This window comes from Pimephales promelas, chromosome 16, assembly GCF_988280905.1.
Source record: "Pimephales promelas chromosome 16, fPimPro1.hap1.1, whole genome shotgun sequence".
Taxonomy (NCBI): domain Eukaryota; kingdom Metazoa; phylum Chordata; class Actinopteri; order Cypriniformes; family Leuciscidae; genus Pimephales; species Pimephales promelas.
Genome location: NC_142784.1, coordinates 18,538,060 through 18,564,049, shown reverse-complemented (window position 1 = coordinate 18,564,049; position 25,990 = coordinate 18,538,060). Strand labels below are relative to the sequence as shown.

Sequence of the window (25,990 nt, the reverse complement as noted above, 5' to 3'; positions counted from 1 at the left end):
ATTTAGCGAAAACTCTCTCAACTGCTCATTTCTAGCTGTGACAGTGCAGACTCAATCTCTCATTCTCTCTCATATTGTGTTGCTTCCCTCTGGCGAGTGCCACCCGGGAGAGTTGTTCTCATTAACCTTGTGCACCTGTACTAGGCAGCTTTTAAAAGCAGAAAAATACCCTGCCCGAGTCAGTCGGATTCATTTTGTGAGCCTGTGCTGCTTACTGCTTGATTTGAGTCTGATGAAACCTTTTTTTTTTTTTTTCTTCTCTGCTGGTCTCCTCTTTAACCTAAAGGCACGTTTGAGCTAATTTCTCCCCTTAGTATTGACATTTTCAGCGCATTTCCAAAGGCCTCTTTCAACAGGTCCTCCCTCTCCCTGCGCTGTTATGAAGATGGCTGTTTAAACATGGCGACTTGCTGAGTTGCCTTCAGGCAAATGTGATGCGATTACGCGAACCCCTCCGCGCGAACACATACAGTACGTACAGTTTGAAGCGGTCCCAGGACACACACAGACTAGTGACAAGTGCATAGGCTGGAAAGAGAGAAAGAAAATAATGGGCGAAAATAAAAATGCTGTATGTCAAGTTGGAAATGGTCCATAAATGCATCCAATTAGAGTGAGGTTAACCTGAAATCAGACTAATTGAATGGGGATTCAGGCAACACACCAACTTTGAAAACATACTGTATGTAGCCTATTCACTTTCTCTCTCTCTCTCTGTCTGAGTCAAATCTGTCGACAACTTAATAAGACAGACCACATCTCCAAGGAACGCTGCGGACAGGAGCATCACTCCCACTTGACGGACATCCCGACAGAAAGAAATAACCGGAGAGGCTATTAATTGCCATTTCAATGCCACCCAGCAGAGCATGGAGCTCTGATACGTCTACAGACACAGAAATGTCTTTTTCTCGCATGACCCCTACGAAGATTCACGGAAAAGGTTCAGCCCGCGGCTATACTTAGAAAACACATATCAATAGCCCAACACGTACGGGTGGCCGCTGTTTCCTAGCAGACAGACATCATCAAGGGAATTGCTCCCTGTTTCAAGCTTAGGGTCACAATGGATTGCTTTAAGGTCACTTAACAGCAAAAAAAAAAGACATCTGAAAAGATTATTTTGCTCTAGTGAATATAGCATATACATCATAACATTTATAGTCACTAAACAGTGTCTTATCCAATAAGAATTCAGCCTACCTGTCGTTTATTTACAAATAAGTATTTCCCAAAACTGAAATAGCATAAAGTTGGATTCAATAAATATTTTGGCAGTATACACAGCGTTGAACAGGAGTGATGTATGGAATCAATAATGCAGAAAATGACTAAATAATGTATAGTGTTTACTACAAAGGGGAGCACAGCAAACTGTTTGTTGGTTGGATCAATTTGTTCTCTTTCATTTGTGTAATTGTAATTAAAACAGAGTGTCTGAGCGGCGGGTATGCGGCAGCATAGACCGCCAACACGGGGCCCTTCCATCTTCCTTCTCTTATCAATTAGTGGAACAATAATATCGTTCCCTCGTCGCAAGAGCCATTAGCATTTTGATTGAACATCTCAAACACAAAGTGCCGAGGCTGTGGAACGCCAGAGGACTGTCTTGTGCCGCGCTTTTTCCCGGCTTTCTCCGTCGGGACCTGTCACTTTCATCTGACAAAAGCCATGGAGAAAAGGGGGGTGGGGGGCACGGGTACTGGGGGAAACAGAGTGACGAGACACAGAGGGAGAGATGGTGTGGGATGGAGGGAGACAGGTACAACACATCTGAGCAGGGAAAGAGAGGGTTGGGAGGTTAAAGTGGAAATGTGTGTGCGCGAGAGAAAGAGATGGGCTTTTTTTTTTTTTTTGCCTCAGTTGGTCTCGAGGTTTTGAGAGATTGCAGTGGTGCACCAGGACCTCACAACATCCTCTTTAAAGAGAGATTTCCTCCAGAACAAGCCCATTGCACACATCTTCAGCCAGCACGTTCTTCTTCACAGACACTCGGGATTCACAAGAGAAAGCCTCCACTCAACAGAGCATTCCCAAAACCCTCTCGCATTTGTTCAAATATAATTTTGGACGCACAGAAATCGTGCTTCATAAAAAAGAATATTTGTAAATTGAACATTTACATCCATAAAAATTTCACATTTTTCACACATTCACACAAATTAGAATTTTTGTATGTCAAATTTTAGATCGGAGCTTCATCAAAAATGGTATTTTAAAACACTGGACATAATACTGTCCATATTTTATAATCATCGATTCTCAACCTTATGCATCGCTAGAAAATCTTTTACAATCTACACACACCAGGTCAGGCACACTAATGAACAACATCACCATGTCAGACACACTAACCATCTATTTATCAGTGTGGTTTCACACAATGCTTTTTCTTAAGAGTTTACATAAATGACTTATGAACATGTCTGTCCACAAACCTAAAAAAATCTCACAAAATTCCACCACTGAACAGAAAACAGATACAGTCTGCAGACACTTTCTGTCATATTGTACTTGATTTGAATGAATGGCTAACCCTAAAAATTATACTATGCTGTGTAACCCATCTCACAACCCCAACCACAAATTGTGCAGATTGTTGAGGGAGAGTTGTGCTATTACTTCTCTAAGACAACTGGCGGACAATAAAACTGCTGAATACATATAATAGACTTTTATTGAAGGAGCTGAGCAACATCTACAGACCAGAATATTAGCAATAGAATAATATCACGAAGGAACTACCCAAAATTTCCTAGCAACCACATAGCACCCTAGCGACCATCCAGAATCACAAATTAATACTTTACTTCAACAATGAAGCATTAAATATTCATGTTTTACTGTATTTTTGACTAAAACATATAAAAGAGAAAATCTTACTGACACTAAACATATGAACCACCGAGACCTCAGAATGCTTGATTGTATAGAGAGTTGGGTTTAATTAATTTGGTACATTTATATAACGCTTTTCTGGATACTCAAAGCGCTTTACATTGAAGGGGGAATCTCCTCAACCACCACCGATGTGCAGCATCCACCTGGATGATGCGACGGCAGCCATTTTGCGCCAAAACGCCCACCACACACCAGCTTACTGGTGGAGAGGAGACAGTGATGAAGCCGATCAGTATATGGGGATGATTAGGAGGCCATGATGGACAGAGGCCATTGGGCAAATTTGGCCAGGAAGCAGGAATTACACCCCTACTCTTTTTCAAAGAACATCCTGGGATTTTTAATGACCACAGAGAGTCAGGACCTCGGTGCTCTTTTGACAGTATAGTGTCCCCATCCCTACACTTGGGCGTTAGGACCCACACAGACACAGGATGAGCGCCCCCTGCTGGCCTCACCAACACCTCTTCCAGCTACAGGGTGATATGGCTGCTGGTTTAAACCTATAGTAAACCTCAGAATGGCGCATGTAACCCACATGAGCACTATGGCTCAATATGTCAGGAGCATGTGCACCAATCTCTGAGCCAAGGCTTCATCTAGAGGCATCTACACTTTCATAAAGAAAATCAGCACGTCAATCCAAACCAAGTTTTTCCACAGAGTTCACAGGCAGAAATCGAGACCTTTTGCCGCATGGTTATGCGGTCTGTCCGTGAAGGGAGAATGCCTATGTAGGTGCTGAGCTTTGTTCCTTTCTTCTATCTATTGTCAGTGTAAAGTCATCTACTACACACATAGAGAGATAGTGAGGACAAAAAGATCGATGTGGAGAAGTGGTGAGTATGAACTGCCACAGCGGAATCCATACTGCGCAGTCACACTAAGCGTCAATGGATCATATTGGAAGTAAGCATCAGAGGGGAGTATACACAGTCAATAGGGCTTTCTTTCTCGGTTGCCTTCCTTCCAAAACACACACACAAGACATAACCACAAGCTCATTAGCCACACACACAAAAAAAAGTCATGATAGCACACAGTCCGAGGGAAGCTTCCTCCGGTGGATACAATAACCAACCCTTTATTTCCACAGGGAAATTGAGAGATGGGATTAAAAAAGAAAGAAAGCATAAAAGCAAATGAAAGAGGATGATATTTGAACAGCCATGTGAGGACACCTGTGGCGCATTTAGCGGGTGGAGTTAGCCGAGGGGGGTTGGGCTTAATAATGCATGAACCAATCAGGTTGTCATAAAGTCATTATTTGCATGGCGGTTGTGGCGGAAGGTCACGTGCCCTTAAAAGCAGCTGGTTATTACCACTGTTTTATTATTTATCAAAACCATTTTCACATCCAAGAGACCAGCCCGCCTCTGCAGCTGCTCCCCGACCCCCCCAGCGCCGCCAGCCGGAGACCCCCCGCCAATCACGCTGCCTGCCAATCAGCTAAGGCAATCACAAACACACCAGCCAATCACCAGGGGAATGGGCTGTTTTTGCTCTGCAAACGCCTGGAACGAAAGGTCAGAGGTGTCAATCAGGGGGATATTCTGGGGAGATTGAGAAGTTTATTGCAGGTTAGTAAAAGTATAAGTACTTAGACTGAAAGGCTCATGGGGGATAACATGGTGTGGCTACCACAAAAATGTTCCCCACTTTCTGTCATTTTCATAAACACTGTCGCTTCACTTGTTTGCGCTAATGGAAACAATTTAGCCTTTAGTTGAGAACACCCACATAATCTTAATTTCTCTGATGACTTCTCCACATGGAGGCGCAGATAGCAACCATTTTCAGTGGCGCTATTTGCATCGCAGGTCCTACTTCTGAACGCATCTGAGTTGCGTTCCTCAGTTAATGATAATTAATGATAATTGCACATTATACTTAACAGTCCCTGCATGTGAAAGACCCTCTGAGGCATTACAAGGGACTAGTGGAAGGATAAAGCGACATACATAATAAAAGCTAATGTTCTTTTCTGCTATTATATAAATATAATAACAATACATTATTTTATTTCAGCTGTAATGTCAGTTATCAAAACTGCTGTCTGGGTAGACTTTTTTTTTTTTGCCCATGTAATTTATACATTCATACATTTCTCTATTCTGATCAGTCCCTTTTTTTTTATAATGCAAAAGTTAACGGCTTAACATTGGTCAATGAAACACTTTATACCATTTCCTTCCACTTTAAGTTCCTAACAATTTGTTTTATTTAAAAAAAGAACTGAGGCACAAGTCAAAATAATTAGTGCTACTCAACATTACACCACAGATACTGTCGACAGAGCTTCAATATCTCCCTAATAGAGAATGTTACCTTATTGTTTTAAGAAAGAAATAATCTGTACAAAAACAGCCCACTTTACTTCATTTGTTTTTTGAAGGGTGAATTGACACAAACACAATGTCTTAACATTTAAAGTGTTTACATTTCTAAGAGATCCAACTAATGATAATTTGTATGATATAAAGAGAGAACAAAATTTCATACACTTACACTAATACCCTGTTTACAGTAGTGAGTTTTCGTTATAAAATGCATAACATTTGCTACGGTTACGCTTGACATCATATATATTACCATAAAGTATCAATTAGTTATCTTTGTTATTGTATATTTGGAGTATCTACCAGTAAATATCTATCATTTTAGTGCTTAAAAATACAGAAATTAGCCTTCCGGGGTGATTTGTATTTGACGATTTTTTTTTTTATTGTTTCCGATTTGCACAAAATCGAGTTTAAGACAAAAAATGCCTTTTCCACAATAATAATAATAATAATAAAAACTTTATTTAATTTAATGTGAAAATTAAATTATATCTCAGTATGGGGTCTTCACAATTCTTATCCAGGAGTAAAAAGCCAAATAGCCTACATGACAAACCTGAGCTTTGGCAATTCCATATTAAAACATTTTTTTATACGTCTAACTATCAAGATTTTAAATAACTAGAGATTGAACTTTTTGAACACCACGTACAAATCACTGAAATCGGTTGATAAATGTAAATGTTTCTTGTTTGTTTTTGGGTTTTTTTATCCAGAAAAACCCAGCTCACGCTGCTCCCCTGTTTACTTGCATTTGTTTACAGCGCAGTCTTGCCCTTGGCCAATAGGGCGTCTATGTATTTATTATGTCTATGGCTGGGACTCATCTCTTCACCACGCAGGAACACGACAACAACAGACCAGAGCTGTCTCTCTCAACGGCTCTGTAACAGACCAGCCTTGACGACCATATAAACAAAAACATGGAGACGGAACTGCAAGGTTTACTCACTTTGCCCTTTTTAGCAGCCATTGTGAAGTTAAACTGCATTTTATAATACAGCAGCAGCCTTACACTACGCGCATGTTTTTTGGTCGTGATCCTTTCTGAAATGCCATTATGGACCAGGATCGTTTTCATTTTAAATAGCTGTGTTAAAATGAAAACGTACACTAGTGGAAAGAAACAGGGCCTGAAGGTAGAGCCAGAATTATGCCACATGTGCCACTGAAAGCTAAAACATTCTGGAAGGTGAAGAAAGGCTTTATATCTCCACAACCAAGACTAAAAAGGTGTTTGGCTTACAGGCTGCTCTAATTTCCAATCAAACTAAGGGCGGCACTTCACAGCAATTGTGATAATTTCTTACAACAGGTCATTCAAATAATTCATTAAATGACTCCTTTCATGCACGTTGTTTTGAAAATTGCTATTTTCGCCTCTAAGCTGATAAATTGCCAAAACACAGTGAGTTCTGCACAACGAGGCAAGTTGTATCGCACACAGTTAAGTTATTGATCCTAAATGAGAAAGAACCACTTGAGCAGGTTAACAATGCAGCAACTATTAATCCACTAATGCCACCTGGTGATTTATGAGGGCCTTTAACAAAAGGGAGGACGAGAGCAAGAAACCAATTTTATGATCAGAAGCACAACATACATGAAATAAAACGTAAGGTAACACTTTACTTGAAGGGGTGTGCATAACACTGACATGACACCTTCATAACCATGACATGACATATGTTATAAATATGAAATAGGGTTTATGCATGTTTATGACAACTGTCATTAAGTGTCTTTTGCTCAATAATGACATTTTGAATGCAAATATGATATTGTTTAAGATGTCAACATCATAACCTGTCAGTGTCTTTGTCATGACAACTTAAAAAATTAAGTTAAACTGTCATGTGGTTGGCTTTGACATTGGCTGTCACGAGGCCATTATAACTGTGTCTGAATATTATTTGTGACCTCAACTACAGTGGTACTAATTGAATTTGTCATTAAAAAGTTATAATGGCTTCATGACAGCCAATGTCAAAACCAACCACCTGACAGTTTAATGTAATGTTAACCCATAAAGCTTGGTGGTTTCTTAAATTTGATAATTAATCTGCTATGTCATGTTTATGACAGGTTTTGTTGTCTTAGTAAGGTCAAGTTGTCATGACAAAGACACTGACAGGTTATGATGTATTGGTTTATGTCAAGGTGTCAAACCAAAAACATCTCAAACAATGTCTTATTTGCATTAAAAATGTCATAACTGAGCGAATGACAGTTAATGACAGTTATCACAAACATGCATAACACCTCCTTCATATTTATAACATATCATATCATGATTATGAAGGTGTCATGTTAGTCTTACGTACACCCCAAGTAAAGTGTTACCAAACAGAACAATCCTGCACAGGCAGGCCCTGCATAATATTGCAGACATTATCTGAGTGAGGCATATAAAACAATAGCACACACACTCACTATAACACTCTAGTATCAGATATGTTGTGTTTCCTGTTTCTCCTTTCCGAGCACGCTTGCCAATCCCCTGCAGTGCTTAACCTCTGGAAAAGAATGTGTTCAGGACTCTATGAATGCTGATACGGTGCGCTGTGTTTTCGCCGTACGCCGGACTCGCACTGGGGTGGCTGTTTCTGAGAACTGTGTTTGAAGAGGTCATAAATTGAGGAGCCAGCAGCATTAAAAGGTCAGCGGTTGCGTAATTCTATACACAATGACATATAACTCAGAGCCAGCCGCTGTCGTGTCCAACGTGGAATCTAATCCCCGAGAGTCGTGGCAGGCTGTTCGCCACTGGCGTATTTTCTTTATATAAAAAATGTTATAGGGATGTGCAAAACTGGACGTCAGAACAATTAAGTCACCTAGTGGGTCTTTAAAGGTATAGTTCATGCAAAAATGTAACTTCTGTCATCATTAACTCACTCTCATGCTGTTCCAAACCTCTATGACTGAAAAAAAAAATGAATGTCAAAGAGGGTCCAGTGATTTTTTGGAAAGCAATAGTGAAAATCTTGGAATTTTCATATTTCGGGTGAACTAACTGTTTAAAGGGTAACTAAACCCCTGGTGAGAGCCTGACTCCACCCACTGGCAATATTTGAAAAATCCTGAAAAAGTGGCCAGACCCCAGCGGAGATAGAGGGGACGAAAAAGATGCTAAAACACTCTATCCTGATCGTTTTCAATACTCGCAATTCCAACCCCTGACTCGCTACAGTGGTTTTGACGAAACAAGCTGGTTTTTATACTGCCGCTCGTACCAAGAGCGTGGTGAGCTGAAACCTGCGTACGTCACGAAGTGCGGAACATCCAATAGGAAAATTCAACTGCAGTAGCCACCGTTCAACCTGAAGAGGGCAGCACTAAGACGTTTTTACGCCATATATTGTAGAAATAAAACACTTTATACACAAATGTCAAAAGTTACTCGCATCAATGACTGGTATTAATAAAGATCCATTCTTTTCTTACAGATCATTAACTAAAAAAAGTTGGTTTAGGGTTTAGTTACTCTTTTATGGGTTTCTCACATAGAATAATTAGTCTCGAAGTGAATTTTTAAAAGCTGAGCTGTTAACACGGAGTGCTAAAAGTAACGTAGGAAACAAAAAGCTGCAAAAAAAAAACAGACTGTCTGAATGTATAGACTAACAGTGCCAAAAATTGCGCTAAACTGGCTAAATCCAAAAACGTGCTGGAAATGCAGTCAACAAATAGCATTTTATGGCACAAAACTATAAAGTCCTTACTCAAAAACTGAGGGCGTCAGATTTTGCATAATAACAGGAACATTGCTCACAGCAGGCAAATTGAAGTCCATGGATAAATAAAGGCTAACAGTGTTGAAAGTTATTGTTGAATGCGATGAATCCACAAGCGGTGCTTTGATGGCTGTGACAGAGGTGATTTAAAAGGGATGAATCTGAAGATGCAGCTTCTCTGAGAGAGTTTCCACTTAAATCCTATTGGACACGTTGTACCTTTTACTGCTAAAGAATACTCAGATATAGTTATAAAGGAAAATGAATCCAAATGATAAATATGAAAACATGTATCTAAGGCTAATTGTATGGCTTTTTTATGCTAAATAGAATTATGTATTTATTTTTTAAACGCTTACATTAGACAATTACTAATCAATCGATCAGTTGCTGAATAACTAACCATCCATCCTGACTATTCTCTAATCAGTATCTGGTTTTAAAGAGCCCCTTTCATGGATTTTTGAAAATGACTGTTCATATGGTGTGGAATATAGCTCTACAGCAAAAGATTTATATCTGAAAGTGCACCGTATATAAAGTTATTGTCTTTCAAAAATGAGAGTCGACTCTGAGTCTATGAAAAGAATTGTTTTTGAAACGAATCATTAGCTGTTACATCGTGACTGTTACTGCGCGCAGACGGAAGTGTAAACTTGAAGTCTACACATTCAAATACTTCATCATAGCATCATGTCGAGAAGACGCTGTGTTCTACAATGCAAAGATAGTTCAGCCACTTTGTTTTCATTTACCAGGCACGAGCATGTGAAGAATCGGTGGTTAGAGTTCATATTTACAACGATACCACAACAGTACAGCCCGATTGTGTTCTCATCATTTTAATTACAAATCGTTCAAAAACATAAATGAATTCAAATGTGGATTCGCAAGCGGTTGTTCCTGAAGGAGGGCTCAGTAACTTACTTACCCAGCGTATATGGATCAGCTTCCTCCTATGAATCACAACCTGTAAGTATTATTAATAATTGTTGCTTTTATGGGTTTTGAACGGTTTTGTAGCGTCGGGGCGCAAAGAGGGAAGGCACAGTAAGTATGTGTGTGCGCGTGAGTGTGTGTAAGTTACGCTCAGCATGGCTTCTAGATCTCCAATGTCAATTTTTTTTAAATATGTGAAATGTTTGTCGCTGTTATTGGAGTTGTCATAAAGAATAGAGCGTCTTATAGTACTGCAGTGCTCTATCAATATGTTTATGCGTTATGCTAACAAACAATTACTGACTGGGTCTGTCATCTGACCAATCACCGCAGATTAGCGTCACGCAAAGGAGTGGTTTGGAAAAATGAGTCGTTGTACGAATCATTTGGGAGTCGGTGAGCAAATCAGTTAAAAATAAATGCATATTATAAGACAAATAAAGTGTTTTTTATCCTTGCATGCATGTTAAACTGTTTTTGGGAACTCCTAAAACAAAAATAGGAACATTTCAAATGCTATGATAGGGGCTCTTTAAATGATCCAATATATCTCTGCACATCTTGGATAAATCTAAGTGATAAGAGAGATGGAGGGGAAAATGGAAATGATATATTTTCTGTGTTTCTCACTTTATAGTTGGCTGTAAATTTCTCTAGAGAAAGCTAGCAGATCGCTGCTTCTCAATGAGTTATGTTCGTCCTTATATAAGAGCCTGAAATAATCTTGACTGATTTTCAGCTCTCAAATTGATATGATGTTATGCACAGCATAATGATGCCGATGTACAAATTGAAGAATCGCCTTCTTCATAACGATCACGTTATGAAGAAGGGATAACGTCTTTGCTCATAATGGGGGTGCTGAAGGTTAGAATACCTCTCGATCAGAAAGTCACTCCTCCTTTCTTTCTTTTTAATCTATTTATGTCTTTAACAAGGCACTGTGAATTTGGCGCCATGAATGCTGCCACATCGGTCCACTCTGTCAGCAGTGTGCCTGCTTATGCAGTCATTCTCTCGGCTTCCAGGGAGTCCGACACTGGGCTGCTAAAGGTCAACGCATGAACTTCAGCCGCTTCAAAGGGCCTTTCTTCATCCCCTTTGAACCCCCCAACACACCTGCAGCAAACCCTGTGCCAGTCACAATACCACGGAGGCTTTATGAACCTTTCAGCATTTCCAGAAGGCAGAGTCTATTGGAGGACAAATGACCTGAAATAGTTTGTCACTGACAATGTTGTGAATGGAACCAATTGAGGCTGGACAAGGAGTTTCCATTGCATATGTTTTCAAGAATAAATCCACTTCACAGGCACTGATGGCATGCAACGTTTGCAACACTTTCGGCCAGTGTTGGGAAAGTTCACTTTCTACACGAACTAGTTCAAAGTTCAGTTCAGACATTTTAAAATGAACTAGTTCAGTTCATAGTTCATACTTCAAAAAATGAACTAGTTCATTCAAAGTTCTTTTTTTCCAAATGTTGCGAGCTTCTTTTTTTATCATTATTATTGCCACAGCCCATAATACAACCACAGCCAACAATTATTTTAATCGACGGGCAAAGTTTGCACAGAAATGTACGATTTCTTCCATCCTCGCTGACCTTGTCATGAAACCCGTTTGAATGATCATGCGACGCCTCCTCGCTCGCTGCTTTGTCGACGGCAGCTGCGGTGCGACACTGCTGACTGGTGTTGCCAGATTGGGTGTTTTCGCTACATATTAAGGCCTGTTAACGTGTGTTTTAGGCGGGTTTTCGCCTGGAAGGCTCTTTAGAAATCTGGCACCCTTTTGTACGAAGTCAAACTGAGAGAGCGCACTATCGTTCATTGAACGCATTCAGGCACAACACTGCTTTTGGCCATGTGTGAAACACTTTCAAAAGAGTTTATGTAGCTTGTCTACTAACAATGTCCAAAGGATATACTGAATTTTGTCACGGATGTTTCAACAATACTCTCATATTAAAGGTACACTGTGTGATTTTTACCCCCATCTAGCAGTCCTTACTCAAAATATATATCCAGTGAATATCAGTTTCTGTTCCTCTCAATTCCGATTTAACTCCTACGGTGGCCAATGTAGTCCAAGATTAACATGGCTTCCAGTTCGACCTCGTCCATGAGTGTTAACTCAAATGTAAACGCGAAAGGCGAAGCTTGAATTAACGGGTATGTCCCTCTTTGGCTAATGTACTTTCAAGATGGAGGGGCAACATGGCGACCGACATTAGACCCCTTTTCCCGTATGTATTTTCAATGGCATATTATACACTCACGAGAATACTTTATTACTTGAATGAAGTAAATATACATTAATGAGCACATATATTTTTGAAAGAACTAAGTGCTTTTAGCTAAGAATAAATTAAAAGAGTTACACAGTGTAGCTTATTTTGTTACAAACATTCTGTAGTGAAAATGACGGATGGAAACGTAATAATTTTAGTAATAAAATATCAGATTCGGGCACATTTTTATAGCTAGCTATTTATGTATCCTACACTTTTTGCGCAATATGACAATTACTTGACTGAAAAAAAAATACTCTGCAAAATATTTATCCACTTTTATTATCCATTTACTGTTGTGGTTGTTTGTCTTGGTTAATAACTGGTTGCTGTTGTTATGTAAATGATGTAGTCAATTTTTGAAAATTAATACACAATAAATATTGAAATAGTTTGTTCATTTAATTTATTGTTTTAAAAATATACATATTATAAATAAAGAAATAAAGAAATGAAAATAAAAGTTTTATAATGTTAAAGTTAGGTTAAAAAAAAAACATAGCTTGCAAAAAAGTTGCCAAAATAAATTAACCTGTGAATAAATGAAAAGGTTTTAATGTGATCTTCAAATAAAAATATTTTAAAAAATGATTTCAAGTTAGTCTGTTAGCGGATCATTAAAGCAGCCTTTCTCAAAGTGGGTGCCGCGGCACACTGGGGTGCCCCCTAGCTGTGTCAGGGGTGCCGCCAAAAAATTACGTAGGCTAAAAAAAATGTGAAAAAAAAAAAACAGAAAAAAAACAGCTGACATTTCATATATAAATATATTTGAATTTACATATTTACATTCTTCTTTTTAAACATATGAACATATTAATAAAATTGTAAATTCATTTTAGATAAATATATAAAATTAATCTTAAAAAAATCCGTCTCACAAGACCGAAGCAAGACGCACACAACTTGACGCAAGTGACGCAATCCATAGCAACGCGTTATAGCAACACCTCAGACTGACAGAAACGTAAAAATAAACGTGAATTTAGGCCACTTTAGTTACAGCATTATGGATCGTTTTTTGAAAAGAAAATCCCCATAAGAGCCGGGGATTTTTATTTTATTTTATCTGCATCCTGCACTTCATTTGAGTTCTCCTGGTCTGGATTTGTTATTGGGTTCTTGTATTGGGCGGTCCACCTCTTACGGTTTTATGGCATTTGTGTCTCTGATTAATTATTTTGTGAATTACTTTGCAAACCTGTGTTTTTAAAGGTGCTATAAAGTTTTTATTATTATTGTTATTTACAGTTCATATTATGCTCTGTTCATTACTGTTCTGTCTAACTAAACAAGACATTTGCATTTAAATTTGGGTTATGCAGTGTTTTTAAATTATATTTTACACTGGGGTGCCTTGAGATTTTATGCACTTTTGAAAGGTGCCCTGACTGAAAAAAGTTTGAGAAAGGCTGCATTAAAGCACCTGGAGCTGGAGAAACACCCTATTAAATCTTCCTAATGCATCTCAGAAGTTTCAGGCCTCCGTCATTCCCTCGAAAGCTGAACATATAATTTCCTCCTCACAGTGATTAGAGCAGCTCCAATTAAACGTGGTGCTGAGAAAATGTGTATGATTAACTATGATATTTCGATGACATTCTACGCTAAACACTAATATCGCGCAAAGATATCTACGAGGAGAAAGGATATTAATCGCTAATGGAAGAGAATGGTGCGGCCCCTTTTTGAAATCACGCCAGCAGGAAAGGTTAAGGTAGGCCTATATCTAATTAGGTTTACTCAGGGATCTCTGATGGGAAGCTGTGCCATACGTGAAGCCGGTGGAAATTGCTGCCATTACGTCGCAAAAGGCCAAAGCAAACTCAGCTAACCTTTGTGGGCTTTAAAGGACCTTCTGCGGATCAACAGTACTTACATTGTTTACACACTCGGCGCTACATTATTGCCACACTTCCGAAGCACAGTCAGCAGAAAGCAGACGCGATCGGGAGAGATTAAGTACAGCTGATTCACAGGATGTCCCTGATCGGTTTAGAGAACGTCCTTCTACAGTGCCGTCCACAAACAGCAAACACAGTATAGTTCTGTCCAATCAAACCGTATTGATTGGAGCAGAAAACAGATTCAGGGGGGCGACGATGGGGATAAATCAGTGCTATGAAACTGTATAATATTTATCAGTTCTCACTAAGCTTCTAAAAGAGAGAATGAAGAGATTCAGAATGTAAAGCTGCAAATAAACCATTCGTCTGATAAAAGAACATAGTTTGAGGTGTTTAAATTGATTCAGCATAACTGATGCATGTAAACACTTTAAACTCTCAGATGAAACTAGATGCTTTTAAGTCTGTCAAGATTATACGGAGCGCTTGACAACCATCTTCTCACCACCTGTTAAAACGTTTCACCATGATGTGGCGAATCAAGCCCTGACTGTTCCGAGGCAACCAGAGACTGGAGGGTGTTGTGTTCTCTCTCTCTGTCAGACAGACTGAATTAATGGAGTCATCTACCAATCACCATCCAGCTGATCTGAGCCTGCCAGCCCTCTTCAGGCTCAATCAGGGATGCAGCTAATAATCACTCAGACGTTCAAGTAAACAGAGAAGTAACTGCACTTAAGACTTTCCATCTGAATATTGCAGTTAAGCATCCTCGACTGCTGTATGCAAATGGACCGTGATTGATGAGTTCTTCAGGGTTTGTATCTTTGTTGTCATCCTGAAAAATGGAAAAAGTGGACAAATAAATGAGGGCTGGTGTCATGATTGTGCTAATGTTGAGACTAACTATACACAAAGTAAAGCAGCGCCGCCATTACTGCGAGCACATTTTTAAGCCTATGGACAGTATATTTTGATTTCCCTGGTAATGAAAGCATCCTGAATCCCTATACCGAAAATATATGTAAAATTCTGCATATTTAATGAGATAATGCCTAATTTGCATAATTCAACCTACAAATTTCATACATATTTTTTTTATATACTTGTGTAAGTAACCAACTGAGGAAGTTTCATGGTGATATCTAGTATTTAAAAATTTTACCCTATACACCTGTAGTGTCTCGCCTTAGTATTAGTATTATTGTGGGGTATAGTATCACTACAAAACAATGGTAGTGGAAACAACTTGTGAAGCTTGTTATTACAGTCCCTCCAGGATTTCACGATTTTTTGTTGTGATTTTTGCGATCAAAATGACTGATTTTGTGGTGGTAATTTCCAAAAATTTGTGAAAAAATTTGCGATTTATATTTAACATTTACCATAATAGTATTCAGTCCTTCCAGAAAAACACGGAGTTTTTTTTGTGATTGTTGCGGGCAAAAATTGATTGATTATGCGGCCAGTTTTCTTTAAAAATGCGATGGAATATGTGGGATATTTATGCAATTTTATGCGATGAAATTGCTGGAATTTACAAAAATTGAGGGAACTTGCAAAAATTGCGGTTTGATGAAAAAGAGAAAAAAAGTGATTCCCCCAACATCCTCTTAATATAAGAGTCATTTCTTATTACTTCCTTTGATAAACAAGCATACTACATCATAGAAAGTGCTGGGAATATTTAATTTCTCATCTTGTTTTATTTCAGACTGTAAGAGTGTAAATAAGGTGTGGCCCCTTTAAGAGCTGCGCGCTCCCTGTTGAACTGTCGAACACCCCATGTGTGCGGGTAATTTCTGTTTGATGCTACTACTTTTATCTTATGTTGTTTATTAAGTAACGATGTGACAGTAGAACGTTCGACAGACAGTTATACGAGTTCGATTTGTGAGATGTCAATCGCCTCCGTGAGTCTGTCTGGCGTCGCGTAATTGCGTCACTTCATAACGTTCCCATGGAAACAGGGGGAAATGGCTGCTCTTATGTGAAGCAAACGCAACATTTTTCAACTTTCTGCTAAGATACATGTGACTTTTTTTTGCAACGAAAATGCGAGGATTATGAAATTATGCAAACCCCGCATATTTTGCACGGAAATCGGCAATTTATGCGGCGAAAGTGCGGCGTATTTGAAAAAATGCGGCCCCCGCATAAATATGCGGACTTTGGCTGATTTTGCATTGAATTCAGCGATCGCATAATCGCGTTTTTCTGGAGGGACTGTTATTAGCAACACAGCTAGTAATGATAGCGTTCGGTTTTATTGTTATCATCAATTAATACACGTCTTATTTACATTACATTACATTTGGCTGACGCATTTTTACATTAATACATTATGTTGTCAATAAATTACCTTTATCAGTACGTTTTGGCCACTACCTAACATCATCTACCCAATGTTCCCTTTCACCAGACATTTTCTTTCATGAGCACGATCAGCTTTCATTGAAATGTCATTAGAGGGCACTGGCAAGTGTCACGCCGTCCCCCTTAGCAGGCACAGAGTAATGGCGGCAGGCAAGATGGCGGCGCCCATAGAGTTTGCGGCGGATTTGTGTATAGACCATTTTGCAAGATGTAAACAACACTGGTCCAGAAACACTTCCTGTTTCAGTTTGTAACTGTTTTCTTTATTTCACATGTAAAGAAAACATCTTAAAGATGTTTGTTTAACTTTTTGATTCAGTTTTATATGTTCCCAGCTTTTATGTAGTGTTAAAAAACTGAAACAGGAAGTGCTTCTGGACCAGTGTTGTTTACTTCTTGCAAAATTTACCATGCACATACATACATAGTATATATATATATATATATGTTTGTGTGTGTGTGTGTTATTGTAATATTGTGTTAGTCCCCCTTTTGCTGCCAAAACAGCCCTGAGCTGTCGAGGCATGGACTCCACTAGACCAATGAAGGTGTGTTGTGGTATCTGGCACAAAGATGTTGGCAGCAGATCCTTTAAGTCCTGTAAGTTGTGAGGTGGGACCTCCATGGATCGGACTTGTTTGTTCAGCACATCCCACAGATGCTCGATTGGATTTAGATCTGGGAAATTTGGAGGCCAAGTCAACACCTCACACTCGTTGTGCTCCTCAACCCATTCCAGTTTGCTTTGTGCTTTTTAGCTTTGTGGTAGGGCACATTATCCTGCTGAAAGAGGCCACAGCCACCAGGGAACACCGTTTAAATGAAAGGGTGTACATGGTCTGAAACGATGCTTAGTTAGGTAGGTGGTACGTGTTAAAGTAACATCCACATACTGATGGCAGGAGACAAGGTTTCCCAGAAAGGCTGGGCAAAAAAATAAATAGATTATTCGATTAATCATATTTCAAAATGTGGTCGATTCAAAATCTATTCTCAACGGCCACCGAATCAATTTTTTTCCATATTCAAGGCTCGCGGTGCTGCCGTGTCTTCTCTCTCGGCACATCAAGGCAAGTCAAATGCTCCAGGCGTCGATACACACTCGTGTTTAGGAGTCGGGACATGACAGAATATGCACTTGCACAATCGGGCCAGCATCACATCGTAACTAACATTCATCATTTTCATGTCTTTTTAAGTTTTACCAGTTTCAATTTTCAAAAGAGATGTTTTTTACTGCGTGCACATACAGTAAAGCCTAAATCCGCCTCACAAACAGCTCGCCAGTAACAAAAGTTCTTTTTTGTGGATTATATCGCTTTAGCAGTTTAAAACACGCAAACGTATGTCAAAACTCTGGTCTTGGTGAGAAACCTCGTTAAGACAGTCGGTTAAGTCTTAAATAAGCATACAACGCGTGTGTGAGACAGTATAATGAAACAGTAACGGATTAAACATCTTAAAGTGAACGCAGCCATTTGTGTGCCTCATTAATTTTGTTGTCAAAACAACATAAAATAGCATTAATTGTTAGGAATCAGAATTAATAGCCAATGTATTTAATTCAGTCTGGACTAAAAGACTATCCAGTGTTATTTTAAATTGGATTAATTTATTCAGTTTCTGTAGTATTTCTGACCTACCCAAAAAACGTATGTCCCTTTAATTGTGTCTTTATTCTATTGCATTTATTTGTGCTATTTTTTTTCAATTTAATTCAAAGATTGAAATCAAGCTTCCATGTGTTACATAAACTCTTAACAAAAAAAAACCCATTGTAAAAACAAACATTTAGGTGAGATCAATGTAATAAAAAATTGTCTAAAAAAAAGTATTTAATTATCCATCTATCTTAAACAGAAAATAACCTGATCCTATTTGATCAAGGCTCGCGACTCTTCTGACTTGTCCAATTTTCAGCATCAATTTTGCATCTTGCATAAAAATCCTGTCTATTCATTGTATGCATTTAGTGTATAGTGTACCTAAAATAAAAAGAGTTATATATACAGGTTTGTGGATCTTAATTTATTTGTAATAATTAACCACTTATTTTTATATATATATATATATATATATATATATATATATATATATAGGATTTGCGTTACATCTATATCCATTATAGTCGAATCGAGAATCGAAAATCGAATCGAATTTGAGAATCTGAATCGATACCCAGCCCTATTTCCCAGCAGAACATTGTCCAAAGTATCACACTGCCTCCGCAGTGGCAAAAGGAAAACTTGGAAATGTAAACAGATATTTCCTACTGACACTACAGTAGGATATCTAAATAACTGTCTTAAAATATTTTTTTGCGTGAAAACACCAACATGCCTAAGACTTTTGTACAGCCGTGTATATATGCACCTCACATAACTAATACCATATGCATGCATATGCTATTGTATTTTATCTCTCGATCAACAACCTCAACTGCTGTCTGCTCGACAGAAAAACTCCTCAGCACATGAGCCTGAGCGGGATTCTGCCGCAAATGTTTGTTTTACGGTATTTATTAAAAGCGAGAGATGTTAACAGATCATTAAGCTATCAAAATCTGCTTCAAAACTGCGGATGAAAAGTGTCATGAGTTCATCTGACAAAACGCACAGTATGTATAGCGTTCAGGTACAACTTGTAGGGTGTGTTCAGGAACGAGACGTAAAAATCAACCAAGCTGCATTTCCACCGGGAACACAGATCAAAGGGAAAAGGCAAAAAAAAAACAAAATGCAGCACTTCACTCTGGGAGCGATTTGACTAACCTTGATCGTGAAGTTTTTATCATTTCATATTGATCTTGTAAAACTCTGTCTTCTTATCTGCAGAACACAGCACTCTTTCAGCTGATTTCATCATATCATTTATTATTATCTGAAGATGAAATATTAACAAAAGCAGAAATCCACTTGGCGGGATGTGAAAGATGTCGAATTGTATCTTTTCTCGGTACTTGCACATGCAAAAACACAGATACGCTAACATATAAACATATCTCTGAACGCATGCAAGCACACAAGATAGAAAACTGGCATGATCACATGCGCAAACTCTCTATTATGTACACAAACAAAGAATGATACAACGCACAGTGCTCCGGTCAGCAATGTAGAAAGACAAACATTTGATTTTGGAGGGACACATCTGTTTGCACAGCCTATTAAATGACAATGAGGGGCATCGTTAGCTGGCAACAACAGTAATGAACCCTCTTGAAATGCCACACCAGCAATATTCCACGCCAGAAAAAGCCATCCACAACTGAAGAGCTTCCACTTATTATTTCATTTTGTCCCTTTAAAACTCTTTTACTCTGTCAGGTCTGGGAAAGACACCCATTATACAAATTCATCAAATCTGAGCAATTGTTCACATGCTCCTTGTGCTTAGAGAAGAGCAGGACTTTGCACAAATATTTGACTACTTGGAAGTCTAATGGAAATTTGTAACTACATAGTTATTTATGGACACATTTTGGGTGATAATAAAATTTGTAATAAAAAACTTTAATAAAATCTGATTGGTATTGCAGCTCTATTGCAATGCAACAAAAACATGCATAGTATATATATATATATATATATACATACACACATATATATACAAACATATATATATATATATATATATATGTGCATGTAAGCATACAATTTGAGTCATTCATTTCTAATCTCCTCCTCAAACCAGACCTCTCAAACTGCAAAAAATTATGGCTGTATATCATCACTGGTACATTGATGCAAAAAAACACTAGATTGCTTCTGAAGACTCTACATGTCGGCCTTTTCTAACCATCTACACTTTCGGTCTTGGCTACTTTAAAGTGTGTAAGTAAGGCCCTGTTTCTACGAGAACGCTCGCGGGTGAAAACGTAAAAATATTTTATCGGATGTGCCTTTCGTTTACACGGCGACGGCGTTTTTGAGGCTTAAAAACGCAAAAAAGTGAAACCACCCTCCAGAGTGGAAATCTTAAAAACGCTCCACCTCCGCATTCCCGTGTATACGGTAAAAACGCAAAAGTCTGCTTGACAGTGAAGGTTGTACGCAGGTGCGTGGACTAGGTGTTGTTGTAGTATGCACTCCTAGCCACCTGAAGTGCATACTACATTGAATTTCACACACTTTTGCGTCACCATTTGCACGCGGATTTCCCACACAAAACGCAGAATAAAAAGTGATGACGCAACGCCACTTTTGCGTTTTCTCTTCAGAATCGTTTCCGTGTAAACATAGCCTAAGTGTGTAAGACTGTCCCAGGCCTTAAAAGCGCCAAAACTCAATAGCATTGACACACACTCATCTCGATTGACGCTTCAGAGTGGTACTGAACATTTGAGCCGAATAAAAAAAAAACACGTCATGCAAGACGACAAGTGGTCAAATGTGGGTATGTGGACAGGACCTCTGAACATGGGTAATATGGACTATGCTTATAATGTTTCTTTGCACTTTATGAAGCCTTTTGGACATCTGTAGTCACAACGAACATGTATGGATAAAGAAATGTACTAAAAAAAGATAGAATGAAGCTAATTTTGTGTTCCACAAACAATTATACATGACCAGCATACAGACTTGGAACGATGACCACAACACAGGAGGAGAAAAACAGAAATTTGCAATTCAATCGCAATGGCCCGAGAAGTTCATCTGAGGCATGTGTATAGTACATTGACCATCACCCCACTGATCTGATTAATCTGTCGAGCTCTCCAAGTGGTTGAAATGACCATAATGCACATGCCCATTATTTAGTTGAGCTTCCTGGATGACAAAGGAAGTGTCTCTACAGTCAGACTGATGAATGTTCAGCGCTGAGATTATCAGAGCAGAATTGTGCTAAGGTGTGTAAAAAATCAGGCTCGGGCAGGCTAGCGCAGCACAGACTTTGTTTCTCATTTTGTGAAGCACAGATGTAGCGTATTCACTTGAGACTTGTTCAGCGAGAGAAGAAAAAAGCAGCAGAAAGGGAGAGAGAGACAGACAGGCAGAGAGAGAAGAGATAAAAGATGAGGAGACTAAAATATGCCCTGATGGAGTGTGAGTGTGTATATGGGGCCAAAAGCCTTTCCAGACACAGCAAAAAAAAAAAGGACAGACTTTATTGGCATTTCTGCTGCCATTCAGTTCAATCTCCACCACAATCATTCTCACTCTCTCTCTTTGAATGCGAGACCTTGGCTGTTGTCCTCTCTTTCTGGCACGGCTAACGCCCTTTTCACGAGAGAAGGAGAGCAGAGAGGGGGATAAATAGAGAGCGTCTTTTAGCTGCCGCATGTTCGTCCCCTCTGAGCTGAAGGACAGTGTCGAATAGTCTTGCAGGGGGGTGTGAAGACAGACAGACTGCGGAGGATTAGAGACTGTCTGTCTCTACGTCTGTCCTCTGACATCCACTAGCATCTCTCTCTCTCTCTCTCGCACACACAGTTACAGGCATACAGTCGAGATGATGACAGTAATACATCCGAGTGTGAGACTGTCTTGTGCTGCAGAGGAGGGGACAGGAAGTGATGTGATTGTCTGTCTTTTTATTTTGTGTTTAACACACTGGTCCTTTCCTCCAACGCCATCAATCAATGTTGCAAATGTTTTTTAGGCGTGTTTAAAGGGGGCAGTTTTCCATTTTTTGATCGAGAGTCAAAGTAGAGAGAGAACAGGGAATGGTGGGGGGAATGGAGACACAACACCACTGAAATTCAAACTCTAAAGTTCCACATGAGCACATTGATATAACGATATATATCTATAACGAATGGTTACATTGTCAAAACAGCCCAAATAAATAAATAAATAAACTTAAATTGTTATTGAATACAAACAACTCTAAATCAAATAATTAATTATAAAATTTACATCAGAAAATGTTTTTCATTTAAATCGTTAAGTTGAACTGTTATAAAAATATTTATTAAATTAGTCACTTAAATCTTTGCCCAATAAATTTTTACTAAATTGAATGGTTATTAAATAAAAATGCAAAATCTAAAATAAATAATGAAATATGAAATACAAAAATGCTAAATTTAGAAAAAGATATACAGCTTTAAAAAAAATGTAAAAAATATCACTTTGAAATTAATTTTTGATATGTTTTAGCTTACCTCAAGGGCATCCAAGATGTCTTTGTTTCCACAGTATTTTCAATTTTGATATTTTTAGGTCAAACCGTTCTTGTCTGTCAGTCATATAATGGAGGTTTATGGGGTACTTTATTCTAAATGGCCTGGCCCCACCACCTCTTAGTGAGTTTGTGAGTTTAAGGTCGGTTAATAGTCGTCTCACTAGAGGTTCCCTTAGAAGGGACTGTGTTATTACTTTTAGGAAAACTGTTTTTAGTTAATCTGCCTTCTCTATTAAAGCCTCAAAAGAATGGAATGACATCCCAACGTCTGTTAGAGAATTAAATAGTTATAATGAATTTCGTTCTTCTTTTAAAATGTGGCTTTTTAGCGTGCAAATATGTCTACATTGATTTTTTATTCTATTGTTGTTGTTTTTTTTTTTGTGTAGTTGTTTTGGTTTGTTATGTTTTAATTATATTTGTTGTATTTATATTGTATTTTTAGGTTGCCTATTGTACATCTGGCCCAGGACTGCAGATGAAAACTAGCCATTTGGCTAACTCTGGCATATTTTGATTTGTCATGTTAATATGCACCGTCCTTGTAATAAAAATAAACTTAAAGTTGTTGAATTGAAACATTAAAAAAAATATTTCTAGTGATCTAGGGACTGTGATCTGAAAGCCGTGACTGTGGCTGGAGCATGTGTGCAAACAACCAGGCAACAGCACTGACAATTCACTGCATATTTGCCCTTTATCTTTACAAACAGAGGTTTCTTTCAGGAGAAAAAAAAAACCAACAACATTCATTTAAAACATTAATCTTCAAAAACTATTGTAAATGTCTCTCTCTGCCTTCCCATTACCGTCCAGTTGACCACTTAATTTCAGTCGAAGCCTCCGCCACGTAAAGTAATTGCTGTGAGGCTATTAAAACCGGTGACCCCCACGACACCTCGTTTAGCAGAAGATACCATTGGAAAGAAAAAAAATTAACAAGGGGGACATGGATAAACAAAAAGACAATCACACATATTCCGACCGGCAAGGAAACAAAAGAGAAGAACACATCCGCAAGCGGCTATTGTTAATTGCTGCGCTATTGTGAGGGAATTCTTTGAAAAGCGTGCAAGATCTTTAATGGAAATGGCTGGTTGTTGACAGCAATGTTTGGCATTTGGTGTTCACCAGCGCTGTGTTTAAAGGCAGCTAGTCTCATTTACGACCTCGCTGCTCTTTGCTACATCCGCAAGGATTTGAGAATAATAGTGTTTCTTTCCCACAAGGGGCAGAAGCTTGCGCTAAACAGACGCTCTTCCACCTTAACTTCGACCTGCCTGTTCTCTCGAACACAGTTTGGGCTCTCCAGAGAGCCATGGCTCCTCGAAAACGCTCTCAGCCCCCTTCGTTCCTATAGATACGGACACTATGCCCTATGGGAGTATTTACAAGAGCATGTACGAGCACCCAGACCGGGGCGTCAGGGGACAGGCGAAACAGAGAAACACAAGAAAGTGTGGATCAAAGTTCACAGAGTGTATTTGTTAGATGCTCTGATCTCCACTTAAAAAAAGAAAACACGTCTTTTTCGGATTGGAGGCCAACTTGACATTTAGAAATGCTCTGTTCGGGTGAAGCGGCCGATTTGTGATCACCTGTGAACTGTTTTTGACTCGGGGTTGTGGAGTAGTTCAAAAAAAGCTTATCCGCTAATCGTGCAAAAGGTAAGATTGATCACTGTGACTTATAAGGCTGTTCACAGTGGAGAGCGTTGCAACGCCCAGGAGGACAGGAAGTCTTTTTCTTTTTTTTTTTCTGGGGCGACAAAACGCGATGCACAACTTACAAAAACAGACACGCACACGCTCACCTTTAAAATATGACCAATATGGATTAAAAGGCATATCTCGGGTTGAAAGATTAATACCGTCCACTTGATTTCCACAACCTGCCCATCTGGGAGCGCTGAAAGCCACTTATACAGCATAAAAGACACAGCGCTGCTCCTCGGCCTCTTCATTCAGCCCACACAAAGGCCACTCAAGGCTAAGAATCTCTCTCTTGGCTTTCATGGGGATGCTATACCTGTGAACACTGTAGCATGAAGCTGCTAGCTATTTCTCAGCTTCCTCTTCTCCCTCTCTCAGGCTGTCAGTTAAAGCCGCGCTCACCTTTATAATGTCCTGCGCTCCTAAAGCCACACAGTAAGACTGGGATAAGAGCTGGATAAAGCCGACGCAACACTGACCAAAGACCACCACTACTCTCACTTCTGTTCTCAAAAGCTCATTTCTCCTTTCTACACTTATTTCCTTTTGTTCTCTTGTTCTCCACATTTCTCTTGTTCTCCTCGCCTCATTTCTCCTATACATCTCATTTTTCTTGTCTACTTCCCTTTGTTTCTCCTTCACGTTCCCCATTTCTCTTCCTCTCTTTATTTCTCATTCCCTCTCCCAATTTCTCTTCTCTCCTCCCCTTATTTCTCTTTTATGCTTCCAATTTTAGTTGCGTCCTTCTCGTTTCTCATTCGATCTTCCTATTTCACCTATCTCCCCCCATTTCTAATCACTCATGTCCTTATTTCTCTTCTCATCCCCCTATCTTTCTTCTTTTCACCTAAATTATCATTCCCCCTCAAAATTTCCCTCATCTCATCCCCTAATTTCTCCTTCCATGATTTCTCATTCTCTCTTCTTTCATTTCTCATTCGCTCCCCACATTTCTCTTTTCTCCTCGCCTCATTTCTCCTTTACAGCTCATTTTTCTTCTCTACTTCCCTTTGTTTCTCCTTCATTTTCCCCAATTCTCTTCTCTTCTCCCTTAATTTCTCATTGCCTCTACCCATTTCTCTTCTCTCCTCCCCTTATTTCTTTTTTCATGCTTCCAATTTTAGTTGTGTCCTTCTCTTATTTCTCCTTGTTTCTCATTCGCTCCCCCTACTTCCATTCTCTTATCTACTTATTTCTCTTCTCATCCCCTTGTTTTTCTTCTTTTCACCAAAATTTTCATTGCCCCTCGAAATTTTCCTCATCTCATCCCCTAATTTCTCCTTCCATGATAATTTCTCACACTCTTTCTCATTTCTTCTCCCTATCCTCATTTCCCTTTTCATCGTATCTTCTCTACCTCTCACCCTGTTTCCTCAATTTCTTCTTTTAGAAAGGGCCTCTTATCTCCACGTTTCTCATCTCCTTTAAGTGAAAAAGTTTGATGGAGTAAATCACACCTACACGTATATGGAAAGACAAAATATCACCCCAAATCCCTTTAAGGTTCCACTAAGCTCATTCTTTCTCAAAAAAAAAAAAAAAGTCTCACAAATAAAGTAACAGAAACCTCGCTCAAGTGAGCAATAACCTCAAGTCCAGTATATCATAAGTCTGAAGGTATTGGACATTTCTCACAAGCCTACAGGCGTGAGCGAACATGACCGAGAAACAATCCACCCTGCGCATCCAATGGTGAATGTCGGACTAATCAAACAGA

General features: G+C 38.9%; 1 protein-coding gene across 13 annotated transcripts in view; it reads right to left on the bottom strand.

Annotated features, from left to right (window-relative positions):
• The window catches only part of msi2b (musashi RNA-binding protein 2b), a 269,238-nt gene that overhangs the window by 105,134 nt on the left and 138,114 nt on the right, over positions 1-25,990 (bottom strand). The gene's annotated exons all lie outside the window — the stretch shown is intronic.